This window comes from Sciurus vulgaris, assembly GCF_902686455.1.
Source record: "Sciurus vulgaris genome assembly, chromosome: 6".
Classification (NCBI taxonomy): Eukaryota; Metazoa; Chordata; class Mammalia; order Rodentia; family Sciuridae; genus Sciurus; species Sciurus vulgaris.
Window position 1 is genome coordinate 43,217,026 of NC_136466.1, and position 18,676 is coordinate 43,235,701.

The window sequence follows — 18,676 nt, forward strand, 5'->3', positions numbered from 1 at the left end:
ATGGCAAGTACCCTGAAAGTAGGATGGAGTTGTGAAACTTTACTATTTTTTCTCCCTATTAATGCTGGAAATTTCTGAACTGAAATGTAGAAATATCAGTGTTTGCTCAAGGTCATCAGTCCCCCCCCCCCCCCAATAGCTGTACTGAATTTGTACCTTATTTGGACAATTTCCATATGGAAAAGCTCAGAATGCTCTCCTATGTGACTCCCCTTTTGCCCTCTAAGAAGAAAGGCTAAACATTTTAAATGGAAATAGCATGCCTATTATGTAAGAAGTGGGAATGTAGCAGAATGTCATTTTGATAACAGAAAGCAAGAAAACTGAACATATTGCCAGCTTCCCTATTCTCAGTGCTCAATAAATAATGCATTCTTCAAAGTCTGCATCTTTAGATGCAAACTTAGTTTTGGATAAAGAAGATAGGCATTTCAACTCTATTATTGGCCTTTGGACTGTTTCTGTTTTCTACTAGTTCTGAAATTGCAGTCAATTAGGTACTTCTTTTTATGACAGATTGGAAACCAGAAGGGAGTTCTATGAATTCAAACAGAGAAATTTGAGCTAAAAATGTCTTTACAATACTGCTTTTCACATTTTCTCTTTAGAATTTTTAAGGAACATTAATTTTCTCATACAATTAATTATGACATGTTTTAGACTTAGTCTGACATAAAGTTAATGCAGGAATGATTTATTCTGAATTCCCATTTTTGAATTTATATATTTATTTTAATCATTTGCATTACAGACCGGTTGGAATGAATTCTTGCACCTTCTCCTTGATTATCAGTTCTGGTTTCCTAGACTCGATTCCTTGTTGATCTATGATAATTAAAACTCTTTTGAGTTTGAAGCACCATGTGTATTCATTCCAAGTCCATGGTATGAAAATGATACTTTTTTAAAAAAATTGTTGGGCATAATTTTGTTGTTGTTTCTGGTGGGCAAAACTTCATTTTAACATCCTCATTTGGCAAAGATATTTTAAACCCACTAAGTATCAATCCAGGGCGGGGCCGCGGGGACCCTGCCCCCGCGCTCCCGCAGCCCCAGGGGTGCCCTCAACTGAGGGCTGGCGGCGGCCTCCCGGGCGGCCTCCGGGGCGGCCTCCGGGCGTGGGACGGGCGGGGGCAGCAGCGGGGAGGACAAACCCGGGCTGCAGCCCGAACCTCGGGCGCCGGTGGCGTGTCCTCTCCCGTCACGTGCCGGCAGCGGCCGTCCCCGGGAGCGCCGGGAGTGCGCGCCCGTTCCGCGGTGGGGGTAGCGGCGCAGCGCGACACCAGCTTCCGAGCAGGCGGCCGGAGGCGCCGCCGCCGCCTCCTCTTTCCCTGGCTGCACTGTGGGAGTTTGACCGCCGCCGCCGCAGCCGCCGCACGCGCCAGGGGAGCCCTGACCGACGTCGAAGTGGTACCGAAGCTTCTCCTCATTGATGGTGATGGTGCTGGAGATGATCGAAGAATTAATTTGCTAGCGGAAAGTTTCATTAAGTGGTGCATCTCTGGATCCCAAGAAGGACATAGCCAATACCAACGTCTGCTGACGACACAGTCTCAATGTGAACTTTCAATGGGCACAATTTTGCTGGTATATGACGTGAATCTCAGAGAAATGGAAAATTATGAACAAGTTCACAAAGAAATAGAATGTAGCCTTGCTGGAGCGCATGAAGAAATTGCTGGGTGCAAAAAACAGATTCTTCAAACAAAACGAATATGAAAAAATCACCAGGAATATGATGCCTTGGCAAAAGTGATCCAGCATCATCCAGACAGGCATGGGGCATTAAAAGAATTAAAGGCTCTGGGAAAAGAATTGGAGCGTCTCTCACACACTAAAGGAAGCGCTGAAGATAAATTGGAATTGAGACGGAAACGGTTTCATGTTCTTCTTGGTGCCATCCACGAACTTCAGCAAGCCTTGGAAAATGATGAAAAGCTCTCAGAAGTAGAAGAAGCTCAAGGAACAAGCATGGAAGTAGATCCTAAGTCATAGACAGTCGAATCAGCATTCCCAAGAATATTGAAAGAGCTACGTGATCTTAGTGTGTTTAGAATTTGTTGTGCTCTTGACATATTCAAAGTTTTGGCAGTGAAGTACTTTGCTTTTAAATATTGATTCACATATTTATATTTCTTAACACAACAGAAAATGGCTTCAGCGTATATTTGTTTTTATTGAAATGCATTTTTATTCTTAAAAGGTAGGAAGCAACACCCAGAAATGTTTAACAAAATGCCTTTAAGCTAAAAAAAAAAAAAAAAAAAAAAAAAAAAAGGTAACAATCCAGGAAAGCAGTGCTCATGTTTGAAACATATAGTGGAAGGGGAATTTGGTAGATGCCATTTTGATGCCCTGCCCAGATCACCCTTAACCATAAATTTAAATTCCTGATTTATACTCTGCTTCTAGAGAACTTTAACCATGATGGTTCTACCAGGAGAGGACTGGGAGGCAGGCTCTAAGGAATTCTGAAGTTGGATCACTTCACAGGTGGATTGCATGGGTTCCTATTGCTGGTAGTAATTGAAATACTGATAGTCCCTGGCATATAGCAGCAGTACAATTAATAAGCCTTTTACTTGTGATGAACTGAGGTAGGTTACAAGTAGAAAGAGATGTGCCATAGTTCTGGCATTTGAAATGTTTAGGAGCAGTAGTACTACAGATAGTCCCTGATTTAAGATGGTTTGCACTTTACAATGGTGCAAAAGCAATATACATTCAGTAGAAACTGTACTTGAAATTTTGAATTTTGAGCTTCTCCTGAACTAGTGATATCTGATAAAGCTCTCTTGTGATGTGGAATAGTGGTAGTGAGCTGCAGTGAGCCATAACTCCCATTCAGCCATTTGATCATGTGGGGAAACAACTGATACTCTGAGGAGTACTGGTTTACAAAGCTATGTTTTGTAGGTTAGGTGTATTACATGCATTTTTGGCTTATGGTATTTTCAGTTACAGTGGGCTAATCAGGATGTAATTCCATTGTAACTCAAGAAGCATCTATATAAGAACTTTTTCGGATGCTATTGCTGAATGCCCTTCATGTTCATGGCAATTGATCATCAACTCGAAGTATGACAAAGACCAGGCATAAGGCTCAATTTTAAGAGTGGCAGGGCTTTGGAAAAGTTTAAATTCTCAGTCAAGGCAACTTTTCTATAAAACAGCCAGCATCCTGTTAGGGAATGAGACTGGAAGATATGGAATGGAGAAAACTGGATAAATAGGCTCAAGTATCTGGAATTCCAAGATTCCTTTTTTTCTCTTGGAAACTTCAGTAGTTCCCTTTGTTGGAAGACAGAGTCCTATCACTTACTTGAATACTATGGAGAATCTACATATTACAGATATACTTTTAGGATAATAACAACCCTTTCAGAATATTTCCCTAACTTTTTTATTAGAGCATAATAATTATACAGCATATTTGGGTACATTTTGACAAAATCGATCATGCAAGAAATTTGATTTCAGTCCTCATTTCTCCATTTTCCTCCCCTTCTCCCCCCCATCAACTTATCTTCCTTTCACTCCTTTATTTATTTATTTTTTTTGATAGGTACTTTCTATACCTGGATATCCATATGTAGAAGAGTGAAATTAGATCCCTTTCTCCCTGAACAAAAGTCAAATCAAAATAGATCAAAGACTTAGGAACTTTGAAACCTTACAACTGCTAGGAGAAAACACAGGGTCAGTACTCCATCATATAGGTGCAGGCATTGACTTCTTCAGTGAGACCCCTTAAACTCAAGAGTCAATAAGTGGGATGCCATCAAATTTAAAAAGCTTCTGTATAACAAAGGAAACGAGAGTGAAGAGAGCCTATGAAATAGGAGAAAAATCTTTGCTACTTACTCCTCTGACAGGGGATTAATATCCAGAATACATAAAGAACTCAAAAAACTCAATGCCAAAAAACAAAGAAACAAACAGCCCAATCAACAAATGGGCAAGAGAACTAAAAAGAAAATTTTCAAAAGAAGAAACACAAATGGCCAACAAATACACGAAAAACATAGTTTAACAGTAGTTCAACAGCTCTAGCAATCAAGGATATGCAAATCAAAACTAAGATTCCATCTTACTCCAGTCAGGATGGCAATTAACAAGAACGCAAATAGTAATAAATGCTGAAAGAGGATGTGGGTAAAAGGTACACTCATACATTGTTGGTGGAATTGCAAATTACTGCATACTCTGGAAAGCAGTTTAGAGATTCCTCAAAAAACTAGAAACGGAACCACCATATGAGCCATCTATCCCACTCTTTGGTATTTATCAAAATGATCTAAAATCAACATACTATAGGAATACAGCCACTTTGATATTTATAGCAGCACAATTCACAAGAGCAAAATTATGGAATCAACTCAGATGCCTGTCAATAGATGAATGGACCAAGAAAATATGGGATATACACAATGGAGTTTTACACAGCCATAAAGAAGAATGAAGAGTATTTGCTGGTAAATGGATGCAAATGGAGAACATCATGCTAAGTGAAATAAGCCAGACTCAGAATCAAGGGTAAAATATTTTCTTTCATTTGTGGAAGCTAGAGCAAAATAAAGGAAAGAAAGCAATTGGGGAGGGGACTGGATATCATAAAGATAAAGGGAAGATCAGTGAACTAGACTGAATTAAGAACTAGAATGAAAAAAGGAGAATGAGAGGGAAGAAGAAAGGAAGGGAAAGGGGAAGAAATATGGAATTAATTTAACAAAATATTGTTATATGCATACATGACGTTCCCTATCTCTTTCTCACTGCCAAACAAATCACAGCATGACTCAACTGGAGAAAGCCTAAGTTTATTGATGGAGGGGAGGAATTATTTGCAAAAGGAACTGCAGGACAGTCAAAAACTAGGAGAGTGTGCTTGGGACTGAATCCTGAGTGCTGGATTAAGGGGATGGAATTTAAAGTTGAATAAAAGGTATTTTTTTAAAAGTGAGATATTCTTCTTGATCCAGGATTTAACATCCTGACAGAGACCCTGGAATCATAGTTCTTACAGTTTACTGGGAATGGATCTTGGAAGCTTGGAAAAAAATTATGGCCCCCATTAAATTCAGTAGAGATAGTAGAACTGCTATGGCCTACTCTGGAGGAGTTGCAATGAAGCCCCTCCCTCAACCCATACCTTTACTCTGCAGAAGGTTCCCTACAATCAGCTAGTAAATGTGGGAAAACCTAAACTTGATTTATGGATGGGTAGCCTGGTTATTGATGCCAGTGAAAATTAATCGGTGTTGTACCTCATTCTCGTTCACAGATGGTCTCAAAAGACAATGGCAAGAAGAAATACTACCTGTGGGCAGAGATTTGAGTAGTCCATGTGGTCACTTACTGTGTGGAAGGAGAATTGGGACTCAGGTAAGGAATATGTGATTTATGAGTAATGGCAAATGGCTTAGCTGGCAAATGACTTAGATGATAGGTTGGGACCCAGAATAAGTAGTGTTGAAATGTAGCAGATAAGGAGTTTTGTGTAGGGGTAGGCAGATAGACATATGGAGTAGACATGAAGTGTAAATACTTTTGTATCACAGACTGATATACAACCGAAAATATATACTAGGGAAGAGACATTGAACAGCAAGTGGACAGAGTAAGTCCAACAACTGATGTCAGCCAACCTCTGTTGTTAGCTACCCCAATTCTTGTGAAATGGGCTAATGAATAGAGTAACTATAGTGAGGGCTATTATGGACCCATTGGCATAGATCTTTCCTACTAAGGCTGATCCAGCTGCTGCTGCTTTATGATTAACTTGTCAACAGAATCTGATGCTGAGTTCTTGAGATGGCAATATCCTTCAAGGTGAGTGAGGCACTTTGTGGCAATTTCACTGTTTTGAACCCCTTCTACTATGGAAAGGACAACAGTTCATCTTGACTAGATGTAGTCTGGTTATGGGTATGTCCCTTCTATCTGCAGGGCCTCAGTCAGAACTAAGGACTTTAAAAATGTTTGACTCACCAATGTGGGATCCTGCATAACATCCACCTATTAAAGGAAAAAAAATTGTAACGGATAGCATGTGACTATAGGATGCATTGATCATACTCTGTCCCCGTCATTCAGAAGGTTCTGGACTGAAAGTGTCCACTGAGTTCTCTGGGAGATGTTCTGAGATGGCACAGTAGTACAAGAGGGTACTGGAAGAGCACAGCACCTTTGAAAGATGAGCAAGATGAAGCAGAATTAGGCAGGGAAAGCTTTCAGATTGTATTGCTACTTAACATCTATGAAAAATAAGGGAAGGAGGAGGAGTGGGGGTAAGGCTCAGACCACAAGGCAGAGCTGACAAAATCAATAGGGTACCTTTCGGCAATGGTTCCCCTTCAGAATCCCACATTAGGCAGAAATGGCTTGCCATTGGCTAAGAGATGCCTGGGAAAAGTATGGCCTTCACACAAAAGCTGGGGCAGATCTTGAGGGAACTAATCACCAGAGGTTGTCACCTAACTATATACCTTGCAACTGAACAAATTATTTCTCAAAGAGATTTGAACTGGATATTTCCATGATGGCCACATTATACCTTGAACCTTGTAGGATCCACATTTTCAAGAAGAGTTCTTTTAAGGTTCCAGTAGCCTCTGTTCATCAGGAAAGCTCGTAAGTGGGTAGTTAGTTCGTTTTGGGTCTGCATCTGGCACCATCATTTCCCCCTGATAATTAACACTCCTCTGGTGGGGATTATTGTAATTGTCCATTTTATAGTCAAAATTGGGCAAGGGATTACCAAGAGATGCTCAACTGGGTCATCTGCATTCCACATTTTTCTTGTCTTCTCCTCCATGTGACAGTCAGGGGTGTTTGTTATTCGCTGGACACTGGAGTTCAAATTGCCCACATTGTAGTTGGAGTTCATAGGTCAATAAGACCTTTGTTATGTTACCTGTCGAGAGTGTGCCCCTCATTTGTGAAACAGGACTTTCAACACTGAAAAGCCCAGAGCTATGGGAACAGGAAAGACAAAATGCTTCAGTGGAACTTTGCAATGATATTAAGGAGAGCTGTTTCTATTTCTGTGCCTTGGTTCTTGGATTTGTGTATTCTTATTGGGGAATAAAGGTCTCTGATTCATTATGTATTTCTGTTCTTAAAGGATGGCACCCATCCTCATAGAGTATTGCCTCTGGGCTGGTACTTAGTTGAGAGGACTTGCCCAGGCAGGGTTGGGGCGAAGTACATAATTAAATACAGTAGAAAATACTACATACCCAGAACAGAGCTCCCAGTTTCTCTTCTCAGAACACACAGATTCTCAGGTTATCTATGGTGAGGGAAGAGATGGGAAGTTTTTTGGGTAAAAAAGTTTATATACCAACATTCGGGAATATCTCAATGAAAGTACAGTTCTCTGAAGATGGGATGGATCTCTTTTAAAACCAAATTATCTGATATGCTTTGCATTTAAAAAATAGTACTAGTAGGCCTTTGACAGATATGATGGAGCATGTGGGAGAAATTAAGCATAATACACAGAAAACTGAGAAAATAAATTTTTATACTACTTACCACCTTCTAAATTTAATTATTTATTATATTTATTGTCTCCTGCTGGAATGTCAGAGCTAGTGGGATCAGAGCTATCAACCAGTGCCATATCTTTTTGTTTGTTGCTCACAAGTGAATCTCAAGTGCTTAGAATAGAGCTTGGTATGTAGGGTAGTTCAAGAAATACTAGTCAACAAGACTAAACAAACAAGCAAACATAAAATAAGCATATAACAAAAGTAGAAGCAATTCTTAACTATGAGAAATTTTATATAATAAAAGAAATCAAACCATATTACAGTATGACTTAATAGTCATGAAATATAAACACTATAAAAAGTGAAATGAATAAAATTTTAACATATATTACAGTTATATAATTTTCCATTAGATTTAGGAATGTATTAGAATTATTTCTATTACTATTAGCTTTGCAGCACTCATCCTGAGGTAGAAATATGCACACACACTGTCTCTCTCCAACCCCCTCTTCCCCATATTGATATAAAAGGGTGAAAAAAAAGATTTATTGATTTTATTGTGGGCATATAATTAGCATTATATATTATACATGTTGATGTATATTATGACAATACAATTGTGATTATATAAAAATTATATAACAAGAAAATCAAACAATAGTGATGCTTAAGCCTGAAGTAAGATATTTTTACATAATTCTAATAATATAAATATATACTTTGGATTTAAACATAAATTGTCACATTATTATGTGTGGAGGTTTGTGGAAAGGTAATAGGAATTTAGGCTAAAATCATCATTTACCATATTTAGAAGTCACTAGATAACATGAAAAATTTTAAGTTAGTAAATGACTGCAGAATGAACTTATTATTTAGAAATATGGAGGTAAATGCCAGAAAACACCTGAAGCCACTGGGTCCCAAGGACATTTGGGAGGAGTGAAAGAAGTGAGTGGTGTTTTTCATCATGTGTCTTTTATAAAGTGTTTCTGATTCCTCAACTCTATGTTCCTATCACTTGGATAGAAATACCAACTTATTGAATCAGTCTTCTGAACAACTCATTTGAGGAAGGTTTGGGGTAGTTTTTGAGATCATCTGAGACTTATTCTTAGAGTTATATTAGAGTCCAGTTTTTGGAATGAATTATGCCCTAGGTGTTTGCAGAATCAGGGGTCCTTCTTTCTGGGTGTTGAGTGCCTAAGGTAGTAGGTGCTGAAGTGGCGGTTCTGGAAGTTGTCAGTGGAGGACAAACACTGCAGTCGCCTGGCTGTTATGAAGGGCATTTCTGGCAATCTTCCCCCAAGTGCTGATATATTTTCATAGAATGCATATTCACAACACTATATGTGGTCTAGTCTTTTTTTTTTTTTTTAATTATTTTAACCCTCAGGGCTTTGGAACACAGTAAGCATCAACAGATATTTGTTGAATAGGGTTATTATTTGATAAAGGCTGAGGAGTAAAATCTACCTTGGGCATTCATTTTGTCTTTCCAGTGTTACTTTGATTTAAAAAAAATTAATTTAGTTTCTGTAATATAATTAGGTAAAATATTTAGTTAACATGATATAATCCAATTTCAGTACAATAACGGAAAAGGAAGGAAGTCATTTCAACAAAGAGCCCAGTAGACACTCAGCTCCACAAGAACACTAATTTTTAAAGCATCGTATATGGGTTGTTTGCTAGCAGGCAATTATGATTTTGCTGTTTTGAAATTACATGTTCTTCAACAAGTTCAAAGCACTTGCCACACTTAAAATTCTCACAACAGAGTGACAAAGTATTAAGTCCTGGGAATTCTTAAACATTTTTTATAGATGGAAAAAATGAAAAATCAGAGTAATACCACCACCTAAGTAAGTGAAGGTGATATGAAATGCTAGTGGAGTTTAGAGCCAAAGGCAGCCTTCATCCTCCAGTCCTTGCTCTTCAACCAACAGGGATTTATCTGACTTCTAGCCAATGTTTTCTTTCAGTTTTTAGGTAAATCTTCTATTTCACTACTTTCCTTATTATTATTTTACTCTATTTTCAGTTGCCTGCTTGTTTTATGGTTTTATGTCCTCTCAAATAGTTTTCCCTGTGCATTTTTCCATGGTATCTTTTCTCCTTCTCCCTCTCCTCCTCCTGTTCCTCCTCCTCCTCCCCCTCCTCCTCCTCCTCCTCTTCCTCTTCCTCTTCCTCTTTTAACTTTCTTCTCCTTATTTTCTGGCTCATTGGAACATTAATTTTTTCATCTTGTCCTTCTTCCATAATCTAAAGGATATGCTCTATTTGGATCTTTGATGAACTAAGAATCCCCATTTGGACTAGGTCCAGAGTGATGAAATTGTAGTTGAGTTGTCAACAGTTAGAGTTCTACGATGTTATTGTTTTGAGAAAAGACAAAAGACACTGGATAGGTGACTCCCAAGTCAGAGATGGGGTACTGAGATGGGGACCTGACATGGGCACTGAGATGGGAAAACAATGTGAACCATGGGAGGCCTGTGAGGGCAGAGGAGGAATGATAAAACCTCAATACTAAACACCCTGTGGTTAAGTATACCCGAAACCCAGTGGGAGACTCATGAAAAAGATCCAAACAATTCTTGAAGAGAAGTAAGAGTCAACCATCAAGGAATGACAGATAGGACCAATCATAGTTTGTGTTTAAGAGTTCTCAGAATTGTAGGGTGCACACAGTAGGGTGCACAATTCAGATACTTGATCCTTAATGCATTATTGCTAATGGACATAGTACAAGTGGAAGAGGGATAATGCTATGACTTACAGGGAAGCATCTTTGAATGGGAATTCCCACTTTGCTTTCTGTACTATAGTAGTTGAAAGGCACCAAGGTTACAAATTCCTGGGAGAATTAAAGAATTATACCAGGAAGAAGCCTAAAATTCCCTTGACTGTGTTGTTCCAGGAATTTACTGGTTCTACACTACAGCTGGCAGCAGATGATTTTGAGTAAAACCTAATATGATTATCTTTTCTTCACTGCAGCAGCTCAATTTCTAAGTTGGTTAGTAGAATCAAAGTCAGGTGGTAGGGTAGGATACGTATGGTCAACTTCACATGCATGAGGACCACTGTTTTGTGGAAATCCTCCTCTTTCAGTGTTATGCGCATTGTATGTCCAATAAATATTTATCAGAGAGGGCTGACATCATAAAAGCTGAACACATCTTCTCGAGATATTGATGTTATTGAATATAGAATGACAAGTTCCAAAACAACACTGGAATGGCATTGCTTTTAAATATCTGTGAATATGACAGTGACAGAGAAATATATAGAATCTCTTCTAACACCCAGAGTTAAGACTAGTTACCATTTTACAACTGAATTTGTCTATGTGACTATACTGATTAATTTGTGTTCATCTATGGAAACAAGATCTGTACTATTTAGAAATGTCAATGTATGTCTTATGTTTCTTTTAAAATGAGTTACCCGGAAAGGTCCTGGAGACAGACCCCTCGTACCCCGGACATGTGTTAAGGGTAGAGATCAGTGAAATATCTGCATTATGTAGTGTAAGTGCTTTGCCCACCACATTTGCCTGTGTGCTGCCTACTCACTGTTTTTTCTGGAAGAACTGTCCTTAGGCTGATGGGTATGACTTGGCCTTAGTGCAAAGGAAATAGTGAATGCCAGGGAATTTGGTTCTTGATCGTCAGTCCTTAGCTAACTACAGACAGGTGCAAGGCAAAACATACTCAAATTCTTGCCCCTTATAGGACAGTGGACCTACACTATTTCCAGAAGTCTGATGCAGGATTGAGCTAAAGCTCCATTCTCCAAGGAGATTCTATCACATCTCCTTTCCCACTTTCTTAATCAGTTTCACATGAATCCACATCTCGAGGTCTGCTTCCAGGGAACCCCAACCTCAGACATGTACCATATAGAATTGGAATTGTAGATCTGAACGAAATTTCCATTCTGTAGCCTATTTTTTTAAATCAACATTCATGTTTATTTTTCTTACAAAAATTGCTGAATGGTCTTTGAGAGGGTTTTAAAATAGGAATGCATTTTTAACAATTCTTGGCATGTTTAAGTAAAACTCCAATATTGTCTATTAGCAGGTTATTTGCTAATAAACAAGAGACCTGAGTTATTTTTATTCTTGGGAAGGGAATTCATTTTCCCCTTAGCATTCAGATTCATGAATCTACTTTGTAATTTGTAAATAAATTACTTCCTATAGCACAATTTATTTTAGTGGGCTTGGAAGCGGCACTGAAAATATATCTGGCATTTGCATAAATGTATAAATAAAAAAAGGAAAGGGGAAATGAGAGCTGGGGAAGGCTGCTAATATTTATTGAGAATTTACCCTGTAGAAGACATTATATATGTAATCTGAAGAAGAAAAGGTTGAGGAACTTGCCCCAAGATTATATAAGTAGTGAATAGTGAGCTAGGAATTTAAGTCAGAACAGAATGAAATGAAGCTGTTTTGTAGTTTAGGGGAAACCTGTGCACTTACATGATATGGAAATACTAGTTTTAGTATCTTCACATTGGTCTTCTTGGCCTGTTTTCTTTAGTAGTTTTATAGACTTCTTCACCGTGTCTAGTTTTTTCCATTCTCAGCCAAAGGGCTATGTTGGGTTTCAGTGGACTACTGCCATCTCTCTGCTCATTCTCTTCTGCATGTGAGGACCAACCCTGGTTCCCCTAGAGAGATATGGTGTGTCTGTGTCATCAGAATACAGCAATGGTTTCCCAAGGACTTTTTATGGTCTTATAGGCTCTCCATCCGTTGATGGACTGTCTACCTTTGTTAGTTGCTAACAGTGCTCCTTTGCTTCAATCCGTGCTTTTGGCTTAAGAGGTTAGACCAATTTGCCTTTGATTCATGCACAAGCCAGACTTGGACCCTGGTTACCCTCCTGACATTCCTGGGTAAAGATGGATTGATCAATGTGCCTTTTCTATGTGATGCCTTCCTGGGCTGCAGTGTATGAATCCTTACCAAGATAGAGAAGGCCATCTCAGGCCCTACTCAGACACTCGGCAGGGTATCTCTGAATATCTGTAGATGGCTGTAATCTATGTTTTCTTGTGAATATTTATATGGTTATTTCTTCTCAAATGATCTCTCAGGCAGTTTCCTTGTAGTTTTCTGCTATTTGATAATTTTGTGTTTATGGAACTGAAGCTTCAGAGTTCAAAATGTAGAACTGGAAGCAACTTCAAAGGTTATCTAACCCTCTTTAATTTGTCCAAATCATAATGTAAATAATTTTATAATTACAATTTTTTTTTGTATTTTCAGTTCAGGAAACTTTGAGAACAGAGAAAACAAAAACAAAGATCTTATATGAATGAATTCTGCATGTGGAATGACATGAATCTTGGGGAGATGGGAGGTATTCTATGTTGAGACTTAGTGGTCAATATATATATAGTATTAAGAGGTGATTAGACCATGAACATTCCTTCTCCAGGAATAGGATTAAAGTCTTTATAAAAGAGAATTCATGGAATGCTGAATGTCTTGCCCTTGTAATCTTTCTTTCTGGTGGTAACTGCTCTGAATTTTTTGACATACATATTTAAAAGAAATATTGTTAAATGTTTGCAATTCAAAAATATAGTATCAGCATTTAGTTTTATATATTTTTAAAAGGTATCTTAATTAAGCATCTTATACAGAAATGTACTCTCATTGTTAAACATTTTGTCAATATAGGTACATTGGAATTTCTCCCTATCCTCTCTTCCTTGCCTACCTCCCCCATCTATTTTCTCCTGGACATAATCACTGTGATCAATTTGGTGTGCTTTCTTTCATATTGATTTCCCTATAATGTATATAGAAATATTTAGTCTTGTTTTATATATCATTATGTTGATTATGCAATTATATGTGTGTTCATCTGAAACTTGTATTTTTCACTTAATTAATGCGTTAGACATTTTTCTTTATCAATCTGCCATGTCAGTTAGGGTCCTGACAGAAAAGAAGTGAATCAACTTGAAGAAGTAATTTTGTAAACTAAGTTTAATAAACAAAGTATAGGGAAACCATAGGAGATGATAGAGCACCTTCAAATTGGTGATAATGAAGGTACTTTTACCACTTGTAGACCAGATATAGGTAATGGTGGGAAGGAGTTATGGGTAGGAGAGGTTGGGAGAGAGACAGACAGACACATAGACAAAGAAAGATAGAGTAAGAAGCAGAGAGAGCTACATGGAATGGGCTGATTGGCAGGCTAAGACCTTCAGTGGAAGGAGGCATTTGGTTTGAACCAATCCCACAGGGATAGAGCCAACGAAATAAAAAGCTTCCCTCTCTATTATAATTGAATATTTGTGTCCCCCTCCAAATTCCTATATTGAAGCTCTAACCCATAATGTGGCACTATTCAGAGATGGAGCTTTGGGGAGGAAATTAGGTTTAGAAGAGGTATTGAGGGTGTGACCCCATGATGGGAGTAGTGCACTTGGAAGAAGATACACCAAAGAGCTTGCTCTTTTTCTGTCCATGTGCAAGCACTAAATAAGGCCATGGAAGCACACAGCAAGAAGGGGCCCAGTGCAAGAGAGGAAGAGAAACTTCACCAGACATCAAACCCTGTTGTATCTTGATCTTGGACTTCCAACCTCCAGAACCGTGAGAAAATACATTGCTGTTGTTTAAGTCACTCAGTTGTTCATATTTTGTTATGACAGCTAGAACAGACCAGGACATTGTTTCTGATCCTGGAGAAAGGTCCTCATTGGATGACCCCAAGGAAGCTGGAGAGCAAGGGAGTGTGTTGAAGCTACCATATATGTCAGCCTACCAAGGTACAGCACTCAAATATTCATGTAGATTTTTAAATGCTTTCAATACATTCTCTATGATTCTCCATCACAAACGTTGTTCTAGGAGTAGGGGAATAATAAAAATAAAGTCACTGTCATTCAGGAGTTCACATTCTATTGGAATTAGTGCCTCAAATATGCAGACTATTTCCTAGCTTGCCTATACCTGTTTGTTAATTGGCTACTAATGGGATTTAGACTACTTTTTTTCTTAAAAAGTACTGCATGAGCCAATTAAAAAATAAATAAATAGAAGGAAGACCAAGAGAGTAGAGGAAAGGGAACAGGGGGAGGGAGAATGGGGGAGAGAAAAAAGAAGCACTGGGGACTGAAACAGAACAAATTATATTTCATGCATGTATAATTATGTTAAAATGAACTCCACTATTCCATATAACCATAATACATTAATAGAAAACATTAAAAAACAGAAGAAACAGTTGTATGAATAGTTGTACACCTGTAATAATATTCTTTTAGGTAGATACCAAGAAGTAGAATTGTTGGATTAAAGAGAGTATGCATATTTTATGTTAAATGTTCTAATTAATTTATAATTTTACTAACAGGGTATAAGAACAGTATCTATCCCTTAAAAATAATTATTACCATTCTCCCAAAATTTTACCAATCTGATGGAGGATAGGAGGAAGGACAGAGATATTAGGTAACTGTTTGAGTTTCACTGTTCTTGGTGAGAATCAGGAAGTTCTACTGTATTCCTGGCCACTTATATTTCTTTTGTGAACAGTGTTGCCTGTTCATATCCTTTGGCTGTTTTTTTTTTTCCCTTGGGAGGAAATAATTGTTTTTTAATTTATTTCTAGTAAATTTTCATGCACTTTACACTATTCTAAGTCTTGTTCTGTTTGCTTTAGTAACACTGCTTACTCAGGCATTAGGTTATTCTTGTACTCACAGTCAGTCACAGTGCTGATTTCCCTCAAATGTTAAGCAATGTTTGGTTGAGTGCTTGTTAAAATTACAATTCCCCCTGTACTCCCCTGTGCGTACTTCATCTCTTGATGACTCCTTGTCTCCAATGACTAGGGGTCTAGTTGGTGGGTGGAATACATTAGTAACTGTTCTACTGGAAATGTAGTCTCCATATTTTTCCTGGGTATTGATAGTCACCAGGAACTCATACCTCTTCTGATACCCTGGTTCATGTGTCACTGCCATTGCTTCAGTCTGGTGACAAATTCCTTTTCTTCTGAGGCTAGGCAAAGAGAGCTTGTTGAGGGGCAGTGTGTTAGTTTTTCATCACAGTGATCAAAATACCTTACAAGAACAGCCTAGAGGAGAAAAAGTTTATTTTGGGCTGATAGTTTCGGAGGTTGTTTATGGTTGGCCAACTTAGTTGCTCTGGGCCCAAGGGGAAGCAGAACATCATGGCAGCAAGAAGTGGTGGAAGAAAACTGCTTACTTCCTGGCAGCCGAGAAAAAGAAGAATAAGGAGAAGGAGAAGTAGAAGGAAAAGAAGAGGGAAGGGGAGGAGGGGGAGGAGGAGGAAGAGGAGGAGGAAGAAGGAGGAGACAAAGAAAGAAGAAAGAAGAAAGAAAGGGAGAGAGAACACTCATGTGTGTTAGGGGCCAGGGACAAATGAAGTCCAAGGGCATGTGCATAGTGACCTCCTTTCTCCCGCCATGCCCCACATCTCTACAGTTACCACCAGTAGTTCATTCAAATTATTAATCCCTCAGTGGATTCATCTACTGATTAAATCATAACTCTAATAATCTGGTCATTTACCTCTGAACTTTCTTGTATTATCTAACACGAGTTTTGTGAGGGTTATAAAAGATCCAAACCATACCTGGCAAGCTATCTGGTTGTTCCTGCTGGAAAGTCCTACCCACACTGCCAACTGCCCGGGACCCTTCTTCTCTCTGCACTTACTTTTCTGAGCTAAGAGTTCACTGAAGAAATTCCTACTCTCCATGACTGCTGTTTTCCTGCATGTATTATGAACAGTAGTTTCTCATTTCCCTTGTGTCTTTTGATATTCCTTATCAATTTCTTTGACTATGAACATCTCTTCTGGTTTTTCAGGTCTTTTACATAATTCAAATAAATTTTGTATTCTGTCATTTGCAGTCAGAGGGAGAAGACTGGAACATGATCTAGGCTATGATTTGCCAAATTTTCTCTATAAAGGGCCAAATAATAAATGCTTTGCAGGCCAGATGGATTATGCCACACCTACTCAACTCTGCTTTTGTAGTTCCAAAGCACCCAGAGACAATAAATAGGGATGAATGATTCTGACTGTGCTCCAATCAACCTGGTTTACAAAACAGAACAGGATCCGAACAGCAGGCCTAGTTTGCAGGCACCTGACCTACACCTCTTTTTCCTTATGCAATGATGAAGCATCTGAACCTAGAGGAGGTTGAGAGATCTGCCCAAAGCTACTCAGTCAGTAAGTGGAAGAACTAGATAGAGCACTCATCTACTTATTCACCTGTGATCTTCCCTCTCCTTTGTTCTTTGTACAGCATCAAAGAGATTCCCAAATGTACCTCAGTTCTCCCAGGGCCTTGGAAACAGGAAGTTACTTTTAATGTCTCTTCTTTTTTGTTCTGTGATGTGAAGGCACATAAAGTCCAGGCTAAGTCACTCACTGTGGAGCTCACTGGGAAATCATAGAGCTGATGGAAGTTGGCTGGACTGTTGGTATAAAGACTGAGGGGAGGACTGTTGTTCAAATTTCAGCTTTTCCTTTTGTGAGTTATAGGGAAATTTGGCAAGATTAATGGAGCATAACCTATTTGAGCTCTTCAGAGACATGGTTATGGCTTAGGCACAAATATTATTACTCAACTTTAGTCCATATGGCCCACAAGGGAAAGAATTTGATATCATAGTGAAAATCATTTCTCTCTTTGTCTAGCTTTGGGACAATAGGAAGGGTCTATTAAGCTTTCCATTTGGCTTAAGTTTTGAGGCTGTATTCTGCCACATACAAACTGGGTGACTTTGAAAAAATTACTCAAATTCTCTGTCATTTAAAAATAATTAGTTGTCAATGGACTTTTATTTTATTTATTTATATGCAGTGCTGAAAATCCAACCCAGTGCCTCACACATGCTAGGCAAGTGTTCTACCACTGAGCTACAACCTCAACCCTCTCTGTCATTTAATTCATTCTGAAATGGGAAGCGTAATGTTGATTTTACAGGGTTGTTTTGAAGATTAAATGAGATAATGTATAAAAAGCAACTTATATGTTGAAAAGCATTATAAAAATAGAAGTTATTAGTATATGGATTGCGAATGGAAACCCTGATGCAAATAACAAATGAGTGCCAATTGCTGGATTTGCTATTTGAAATGCAGGGAATGGAGGAATATAACTGAAACAGCATACACTGAACATGTTAACCAGCAAGTCTGTGTTACATTTAGTTGGAAACTAAATGTTAATTTATTTCTGTTTAAACTTCATTGTTCCCAGGGGATTTATTTCAAGTTAGTGCATCTACTTTTAATCTTCTTACAATTATCTAGGAGAATAAATTAAACTTTCTTTCCATTTGGGGTATTTAAATGAAGTATCCCATTTAAAAATGCACCTCTATAACACAGCTTTAGAGCTGAGGAATGAGATAGTGAAGTGAATTCCACCTGTTTGTTCAGTAAAGCATTCATAATCTTTCTTCATTCAAAGGAAGGGAACAGAACATTCAGGTTAGAGTAGGGTCTCTGAATTTACATGACCTGGGTTTGAATTCTAGCCCTACCAGTTACCAGCTGTGCCACTTTGGACAAGTTATTTAACCTCTCTGTATCTCATTTCCCACATCCATTGTACTGGACTAACAATAATCTATACCTTTGAAGTTTTTTTTTTTTTTTTTTTTTTTTTTAAGAATTAAAGGTTTGGTACCCATGAAGAACAGTATTGTGCATAGCAAGTATTCACTAAAAACGAGTGATGATTTTTTGTTGACTACCTGTTATTATTATTTATTGACTATTGAAAGCATGGCACTAAGGACTAGAGAACAAATTTGGAAGATCTGACATTTTCAAAAAATATTGTACTGATTTATGTGGGGAGAAAGAATTGGAGGTATCATAAGTCTGAGGATATAGGAAAAAGCACCTCAGTTTTGCTTATGATATTCTCATAAGAACATTTCTATGACCAAATGTGTGGGCGTTTTCTCTCACACAATAAACAAGCAATCAATTCTGTAGCAGATTCTTCAGAAGATACCAGCCTGGTATCTTCAAATTCAGTTCTGACACCATCTGCCTGAAGATAGTGTCAGATTCCACCAATTGAGGACTCAGTCCCATACACTTTCGTCTGGCTTCAAAAGTTGTGAATGCAATTACAGCTATG

At 38.2% G+C, this 18,676-nt stretch overlaps 1 pseudogene across 1 annotated transcript; it reads left to right on the forward strand.

Annotated features, from left to right (window-relative positions):
* LOC306664291 (THO complex subunit 7 homolog) lies at positions 1-2,070 on the forward strand (annotated as a pseudogene). Its single transcript has 2 exons — positions 1-7; positions 1,013-2,070. The product of its transcript is annotated as a THO complex subunit 7 homolog (transcript).
* Positions 2,071-18,676: the final 16,606 nt, after the last annotated feature.